This window comes from Pyxicephalus adspersus, chromosome 1 (genome assembly GCF_032062135.1).
Source record: "Pyxicephalus adspersus chromosome 1, UCB_Pads_2.0, whole genome shotgun sequence".
In the NCBI taxonomy this organism is placed as follows: Eukaryota; Metazoa; Chordata; class Amphibia; order Anura; family Pyxicephalidae; genus Pyxicephalus; species Pyxicephalus adspersus.
In genome coordinates this window covers 152,828,198-152,837,521 of record NC_092858.1, presented here as the reverse complement: position 1 = coordinate 152,837,521, position 9,324 = coordinate 152,828,198, and the positions used below count along the sequence as shown (strand labels likewise).

General features: G+C 36.5%; 1 protein-coding gene across 1 annotated transcript in view; it reads left to right on the top strand.

Moving 5' to 3' along the window:
• EPHA6 (EPH receptor A6) overlaps window positions 1-9,324 on the top strand; it is a 453,819-nt gene that overhangs the window by 434,271 nt on the left and 10,224 nt on the right. The window lies entirely within an intron of this gene.

Sequence of the window (9,324 nt, the reverse complement as noted above, 5' to 3'; positions counted from 1 at the left end):
GGAGTACTGCAGGGGACAGATCTGGATTGAAGTTGAACATTTTAGCACAATCCTCTGTTTTATTGTGTAATTGGTTATTTGTTTTGTTTTATTCTTGACTGGAGTGCTGTTTTAAAATCTCAAGTCTGGCTTTACTGCTAATAGAGAAAGCCATTGAGGGTTAGTAGTATAGATTTTGGGTGGACGTGACTCCTAAAAGGTGAGTCCAAGTAAACACACAGTGCACAGTCTCCCACAAGGAATAATAAACTTTGCTGTGGACCCCAGGCTACACCCCTCAGGAACAATGGTGCATGTAGGTTTAAAGTGAAGTACCAAGACAACATACCAAATGTCAGAACATAGATCAAGCAAGCATTATCTAAAAGGGCAGCAATTGGTAACAGGAGAATCAGCAAAGCGGGAAAAAAGTAGTGCACTGGGTCATAGAAGAACAGGGGATCCTGGGATGTCACAGGGTCATGGGATCATTGAATAATGTGGGGTCACAGGTACACAGAAGTCTCTTAATTACCAGGGGTTTCAGGCAATCGCTTATTGGAGTCTCTAGAGCACAAGGCATCACAAGAACACAGGAAAAAACTGGAAGTTGCAGAAGGGTGGTTTGACAATAGTGTGTTTCATTGCTTGAATACCATGCAATGCATTACTTCTGCTTTAATTGCTTTTAGATCGGTGCTCTCCCCTTTCAGCAATAACTCAATTTATTTTATGCCGTACTTGCATGCCAATGGTAATGCTGTCCTGTCTTACTCATCTCAGCTCCAATAAAATACACTCTAAAAGGTGTCAAAATATTGTCATTGACATAACAATGGTACTGTCAGAATTACATTAAAAAAAACAAGAAGCTTTGTTAATTGACAGTTTTACAGCCTAGCCAAGAATTTTAGCTATTAGCTTTTCGGATCAGGCAAAAAAAAAGGTCAGCCATCATGGGGGCATTACAACATTGCACTGTGCTGACATTACTTGTCCTGCAGGGACTAAATACTATTGTACTGAACTGCGAGATAAGGCTGCATTATAACAATATTCCAGTGGGGTATCCAATTTGTACAAATCCTATTTCCATTTACATCACATGGACATATATAAACATGTAGCCATTGTGGGGCTCTCTTGTCAGAAATCACAGCATTGTTTAAAAACTGAATATCCTATTAAAAAGTTATTGGTCTATATTGAATTATATTAAGTTTAAAAACATATATAAAATGTGCAGCTCACTTCTGAAGAATATTTAAGTAAAGCAATGGTTAATAGCTCAAAACAGTTCAAAATATTATTTTTCATTTTTCTTTTTTGTTCTGTTAATAAATGGTTAATGCTACTAATATATCAAAGAAACAATATAGGCAAGTAGGTTAAAATACCTGATCAGATACAGTAGTATTCAACTAAGGTAAACACAAAATACTAACATACGCACCTGTTGCTAATATTAGGAATGCTTATTGATAATATTTTAGATTAGTGGAAACATAAAACATTTTACCATGCATATATAATGACCCTGTAACATGTGTTGTTTATTTTCCAGATGTACTGTACATTAGTAGTAAAGTTAACACGAACCCTAAAAAGTAATTTCCACTTTTTTTAGACTGCTAAATGTACATTTTTTTAATCTGTTCAATGAATGAAAAAATATCTGATAAGTCCTTCTGCCTCTGCAGTGATGGGTTATTGAGATGAGGATATAGGCAACGTGATAAGGAAAGGTGTATTATTTTTTTAATCCTTCAGAAATCAGTAGGCAGGATTGACACCACACCCTTCACAAAGATTTTTTTTAAGCTACTAGTTTATTAGCAGCAACTTCCCCCTGTCCCAGACACCTCTCACTTGCCCAAAAGGGACTTTGCAATCTGATAGCGGTCTTTTCTCCAATGTAAAAACAAACAGTAAGAGGTAGAACAGACTCCGGAGACATTAGTTAACTTCAATGATAACTATTTGAGTATGAATTTATCAGCTGTGGCTGCAGCTACAAAGGTCAGTGAATGCTTATTTCAGACGTATTTACTGCTAATCAAGAGGATGTCAATATTTAAAAGCCCAGAGCCTTGAACAAACAATTTAAAACATGTTTGGGTACTACCTCCTGGCTTCCGGATTGTTGATATCATTGGGTGATTTAATGTGCCAATTTCCCATCTCTTTCCATTTACTGCTTAACCGAAACCATCTCCTGAAGAAGACCACACTGTCGAATCACCTTGAATCTCACCTTCTTCCTATTAATATTAAACAGTATTTATATAGATCCAACTTATTACGCAGCGCTGTACAGTAAATAGGGGTTGCAAATGACAGACAGATACAGACAGTGACACAGGTAGAGGAGAGGACCCTGCCCTGAAGAGCTTACAATCTAGGAGCTGGAAGAAGTAACACACAATAGGAATGGTAGAACTTTCCTTCTGCCAACATGATATAAAAGAAAAGTCATGGAAAGCATAATGCTCCTATACTATAAACTATACTTATAACTGAATAAAGTAATAAAGGGGGAAAAAAAGGGAAAAGAAAAAATAATAAAACAACAACATTTAATAAAACCACAATTCCTACACTTTTATCCAATGATACTAATCCAGCAAACTAGCAAAGGAGGCTTGGGTTTAGAATACGGGTGAAGTTTTCATAGCATTCCCTTTGTTTTAAATTTTTATTTGAAAAATTCTTGTAGTTTTGTGCTTGCGACTGCGCTTCCTGAGCAAGATGGACTACTTCACATTAAGGAACATAATGAGTACAGAAAAGAATAAGAAGAAAAGTCAGAACAATAGAAAAAAACACATAGAATCGCACTCCAGGGAAGTAGGCTAGTAAATGGGAAGTGTGCATCGGAGAATAAAAAATACATCAGTACAGAAAAATAAATTAGAGCCAAATGAGTTGGGGATGATAATTACTGTATATACCGTGCCTTATATATATTGCCGATTCTTATTGAGTTTTCTCTCCTGTGTAGGGACAGGCTGGTTTCTAGGTTAATTTGCTAACATTTCCCCTTAGTACTAAGCATTATACAGTTTTCAGTAGGATTAATCACTCCTGGGGGAATAACTTTCTTTAGCCTTGTTTCTTGGTTATTCTTTATTTTAAGAACAGAGAAGAGAAAATTATGATTTTTTTTTTGGAAATCTTAGTGCCAGGTGCAGACAGAGATGACATAAGATAATTATTAATAAGACATGTCTGAAGCCCTCAGATGTATAACACACATAACTAGCAAGTAAATTGTGCATTGCCATAGAAGATTACAGATGGAGAGTTTTATCACTGTTGCATTTAAACGTAATTATAGGCAGCTCGGAATCATGTGACTCTGTCCTACATTTCACATTAATAAGCAGTAAATCAGGAGATCTCCGTCTTACTTGTCAGACATCTCTGCTGTTGTTTTTTGCAGGATGTACAGAAACATATTTGTGGTTGTTCCAGCGGCTAAAGAAATCAATAGTGATTTCCATCTCGTTGACAGATAGTGTAACATAAAACATGGGCAAAGTAAGGAAGAAATACTAAATATTGTAAATGGCCATGGCATTCTGACAAAAGATAAATTGTACTTTTTCTATTATCCTCTGAACATTGCATCTTTCTTCTGTCTTCTTAAAGGGCCAGTCTACCTAAATATTTTTGATTGGCCAGTCTAGCAAATATTAATATTTCAGTTACGAGCAAATCCTGATGTGTTGACCACTGGTTGCTTTTCAACAACAGAATATTTGCATTGGCACAGGAAAATAAATGCTTTTCATTTCTACCAGCGATTCCTAAAGCTGAACCATAGGCAGATAAATGCACAGTTTAAAATCAGATACTTAATCCATATTCTAAACCTTCTAATGGACTACTGTGTATTTAGGCAATACAGCTTAATCCAGGGTTTGCAGCAACACAATCCTTTGTACACCCCCTTCCCCCCTAAAAGGGTTGCTTGCCCTTTCTCAGATTTAGATTTAAATTCTTTAGGCAAGTTTATTTTTATGCAAGCAATATGAATTAGGTAGTACAAATAGGCTATGTATGCATACCTATCCGTTTCTTATGGTTTTCTCCATATGTTTCCCAGCTGCTGATCAGACACCTGGCACGTCATTATGCTCCTAAAAATGACAAAGATAGGATTGACACCCTTCGTGGGAAAAAATAAATGCCTTATTGTTTTTTCCCTTTTAAAAATTCTGGCAGCACATCCAACTTTTACCAGCCAGGTGGCAACTATTATTACACAGTATTTATATAGCACCGACATAGTATGCAGCACTTTACGCAGTCCATAGTTCCTCAAAGCGGCTCACATTCTAATGTCCCTACATTAGACATATGTGTTAATTCAGTTAATTCTAAGCTCAATTTTTTTTTTGAGGGGGGGAGGCAATTAACAGAATGTTTTTGGGAGGAAACCAGTTTACCCAGATGAAACCCATGCAAACACAGGAACCTGCAAACTCTATGCAGATAGTGTCCTGGACAAGATTCAAACCTGGGACCTAACGCTACAAAGTGCTAACCTCTGAGACACTGTGCTATCCAATGTGGAATTAATCATTGCTGGGTTCCTAATTTTCATTTGATTGAAAGAAAATTTTAATAGAGCAAGTGGCTAAGAACAGCGAGGATAGGAGCTGGGATTAAACCACACTATTCCTAGCAATAAAATTAATACTTCCTATAAGGAATTTCCTGAATAACTACATCAATTTCTTCAGATAGTAGTAACACCTTCATCACCTTCCACTAATGTGTAATAGATGTAAGGGAACAGAATCAGAAATATAGATAAAACATAACCAATATTTGGATTTGTAACTTAGTTTTAGAGTGTTTACATGAAAAATGCATTTTTTGGACGTGGCTGAATTCATTTGTATTTTAATTTTTTATCTGCTTGGAGTTCAACTACGTTCGACTGCAGATCAAGTAGTACATACAAACCAGTGGTTCTCAAAATTCCAGGGACGTTGTGGGTTTGGTTGCCACCCAACTGATATTTTTGACATATAGGATGTCCAGTATCCCTGTATGTACCATAGCGGCTTGTAGTGGCTGAGACCCAGTACTACAAGCCTCAGATTGAATATCTGAGAAGTCATGCAGGCACATGCTTCTGATTGATTTTATTTAGGGATATCCATATTTGATCCTTTAATTAACATACAATTTTGTATATATATATTTTGTTTGTAAGGCACCTTAGTCCACCGAAATAAATACCTAAATGCTGTTAGGTCCTAACACTTTTAGGTATTTTCATTCGCTTTGATGTGCCTTGATACACTTCCAAGACACTAAGACAGTGTACACAAAAGTTTTGTTGCTGGAAATTATTTTGATGCTGGAATGATGAACAAAGTGAACAAAGGAGCACTGTACACACAGCACCATTCTATTCTATGAAGAGGGAAGAACGAGCAAGCCGCACTCCACTGTGCTCTTCTTTATTGACTTGTAAAGCGGTCAGGACAGATGCATGAACAACTTTGACTACCGTACATGTTAGATTCTCTCCCGAGGAGAGCCTGACCGTTCTTTTCGGCAGAGAATCGTCTGAAGTTTGTACTTATATAGCCTAAGGGTGCTGTAAACTGAAAAAGTTTGGCAACCACTGAGCTATACTGTTACCCTATTGGTTATACTTGGCTAAGCTGATTTTAGGAGACGCTTGCATGCAATACAGTGTCAATGGGTGCTTAGCCAGGCGTTTGCATCTTCTAAAACCACTTTTGGCATCTGTACAATGGCAGCTTTACATGAATACTTTACATTCTAATGTATAATTCATTAGAATCATACATCATCTCGGGTGTTACAAAAGTTGAACGTTAGCAGCACAGCTTCTTTCCTAAGTAACCTGGAGATAAAGACTACGGTATGAAGTACTGTGATGTGCTGCAACACTAAGCAACCACAAAGGCATTAATTATGAAATTGGCATACTAAAAATAAATAGGCTTAAAAAGCTTTCCATGCAACAAATGTAAGCACAAATTCAATTAAAAGTGAGGAGATCTTTTACAAAGCTTAAAACCCTATTTCAATTAAGATAATTGCCCTCTTTGGTGATGGAGGAATTTAGGTTTATAAACGTTCTTTTATTAGAATAACTAATTTCTATTCTAATAATTATTTGGAGCCACCTGTAACAGCTTTCTTTAATTTTAATTACATTGTAGATTAAAAGTCCTTTTAACATCAAATTCAAAGGTATTTACTTTGACAATTATTATTTTAGTACGAGGATCCATTTTAAAAAACAGTAGCTCTGATGAAGCTGAATGCTTTGATATATTTATATTAACTGGTGTGATATTTTAGTAATGGAGTAAAAGACTAATATGTAAAATATTGATCATCCCGCTGATGCTGTTAGTGAACAGAAGTTTGGCCTGTGATGCTTGCTTTACTCATTTCAGAGAATAGAAGAAAATTGGGTAGTTGTTGTAGGTTGCCTATGCACTGCACAATAATAGAAAGCATTGCCACCATCTTCAGCTTTATTGGATAGATATCTTGCCATGGAGAAGTTAGGCATATGTAAACCCAATAACAAAAAAAAATATATAGCGGTTTACTAGTTCAAAGATGTGGTGCCTACTTTGGGTTTCTTTTGTAGGCTTTTTTCCTTTAATATTTACTTCTTACTTCTTTAAATTTCAAACTTTTTATCACTGCTTGTCTACATTTACACCTCTGCTCTATAAATGGATGGAGCCAAGGGTAAGGATGATCAGGTGACTTTTGCAAAGTTATTTTTGCTGTGCGAATATTATTAGGCTATTTTTCACCCCTGTGTGAAAAAGAAAGGCTACGTACACACGATCCTTTCCAACAACAAATGACTGCACCGTTCTGCTCTATCGAGAGGGGAGGACGACAGAACGCCACCCAGCTGTGCTCTCTCCCCTTCACTTGCATTACAATCGTTCAATGTCCGTCGTCCGTGGATCTGCCAGGACAGTCATTCGGATGACGAGCACTGTACACACACTAGATTCTAGTCTGATAACAGCCCTGAGCCGATTATCGGACGAGAACTATTGCACATTTGTACATAACCTAAATCTGTTGGCCTGATTTATTAAAGCTCTCCAAAGTTGGAGAAGATAAACTTTTATTAGTAAACCTGGGTGAAGCCTGAGGCATGTAAAGGACCTCAGCAAGCTGCTTATTTCTGATAAGTTATTAGAGGACATAAGGAACTTGACATCCAGTGCTAAGTCTGTTATTTTGGTCTATTGGTTTCACCACTATCAGAGCTACTGAGTTAGGAAAATAGTGAAATGACAAACATGTTTAGTCCAGGTCAATGACCCAAAGTACTGAAGCAGGATGGCTAGCATGACAGCCAAACAACTTACATTTTCAGGAGGAAAGATTAGCAGTGGCATCATTCTATCATGGCAGTTTAATGATAGCTACACATGGGCAGACTGAGCGAGCTTTGATTTGAAGTAAATCTGGCCAATCATGGTGACCAGGAAATATGACTGATGCATAAATATTGTGCAGTAGACCAAAGAAGCATCTGCTCAAGAACTGCATACTAAGAAGATAAATGTCTGACTTGCAAGGCACATACTATTAGAAAGCTATTGGAGCTCTTTGCTGATAATTGGACTGTGCATGGGACATCTTTACAGAATCAACTAAACTTTTTAATTTTACAGCAGTTTACCTTTTTTTACATTTAGAGAAATTTAAAAAGTAACACCATATAAAGAAAAACAGGGAGTTAATATTTAAACAGCACAATTGTACTTGTCAAGCATCTCCCACCACATTCTTTTACTTAATTGATCATAACAAAAGAAAAATGAAAGTGCTGTGTGAGCAGGGAAAAAAGATTTCAGAATTTTTTTATCTACTTAATGGGGTTTAGCAGTCTTTGAGCAATGTTTCATTTGTAATATATCTCCCATTCAGTGTTAGCCCATTATGCTGCACCTGATGTGTAACATTGCAGCTATGAGGCCATACAGCTGCCACCAAGAAGCTGCTCCACATTGCTTAGCCTTTTATGACAACAATATCCTCATTAGTACTGGTCCTTTACTGTCCTCTGAAATTTGTCATTTAATGACATTGGTAGCTCATTCAATATTGTCATAAGTCAGAAATCACTAAACAGCCCCGTTCATAAACGTTTCAGTAGCACGTATAATATGGCATATTGCTCAGGAATCACATTAGCATTTTTCTCTTGGTTGATTATAGTTTTATAAGCAGGGCAGAAATGCACCACCGACCCGCTTGGAAAGAAATGCTTGTTATCAGTGATGGCTTCTTGAGAAGGAAAATGACAGGTATGATGAATCCTCTTAATACTCAAGTCATTTAGGAACATTTCTAAATGGCAAGCGAGCACAGCATATTTTGGACCTGTTTTCTCGGTCGTAGAAAGCAGCATTAAGAAGCTGAAGGGAAATGATCTGTGCTTGGTAAAAGCAGAGAAACATTAGCAGTTGTCTAGCAGCAGAAATAAAAATTGGGTCCAAAGTCAGGAGGTCCTGTGCTTCCTTTACCTTACTAACCCATGGATTCATCATAATAATGTCTTTTGTAACTGGATTATAATTCAAAGATACATCAATACTTCCAAGGTTTATTGCTCTAAATTTTGCACATGGTAGGTATATTCAAAAAAGTTAAGATTTTTGGCCAATTTAGTGAACTAGTGTATTATATTATTATATTATATTATACTATTTATCATTACATTCTATTAAGTGTTCTACTATGACAGCAAGCTTGCAAACAATTCTGAACTAATACTAAAGCCTGGTATTTCCTGCACTCATGTTATAGCATGGTAATGGTAAGTTATGGATGAATGCAACTAAGGAAGGGATGCGGAAAGTTTTTTTAATGACAGATAACAACTATGTAACTGGTGTGTCTAAATATTTATTTACTTAACAGTGTGGTATAGATTGGTATTTTTGTTGTTTTTTTTTTTTTTTTTTTTGGGGGGGGGGGGTTCTTGCACCCTTTAACAAAATTCTGTAAGATGGAATTTCCAAATTTGGAATGTTTCATTTTTCACATGTAACAGTTTTTTAAACTACATAGTACTAGTTATTATTATTACACAGTATTTATATTGCGCCAACATGCTATGCACTGCTAACTCCATTGTAAAGTCACTAGCTGTCCCTCAAAGGGGAAAACAAACTAATGTCCCTACCATAGTCATATGTCATTACATAAGGTCAATTTTTGGGGGAAGCCAATTAACCTAACTGCATGTTTTTGAAATGTGGGATGAAACTTGAGTACCTGGTGGAAACCCACGCAGTCACAGGGAGA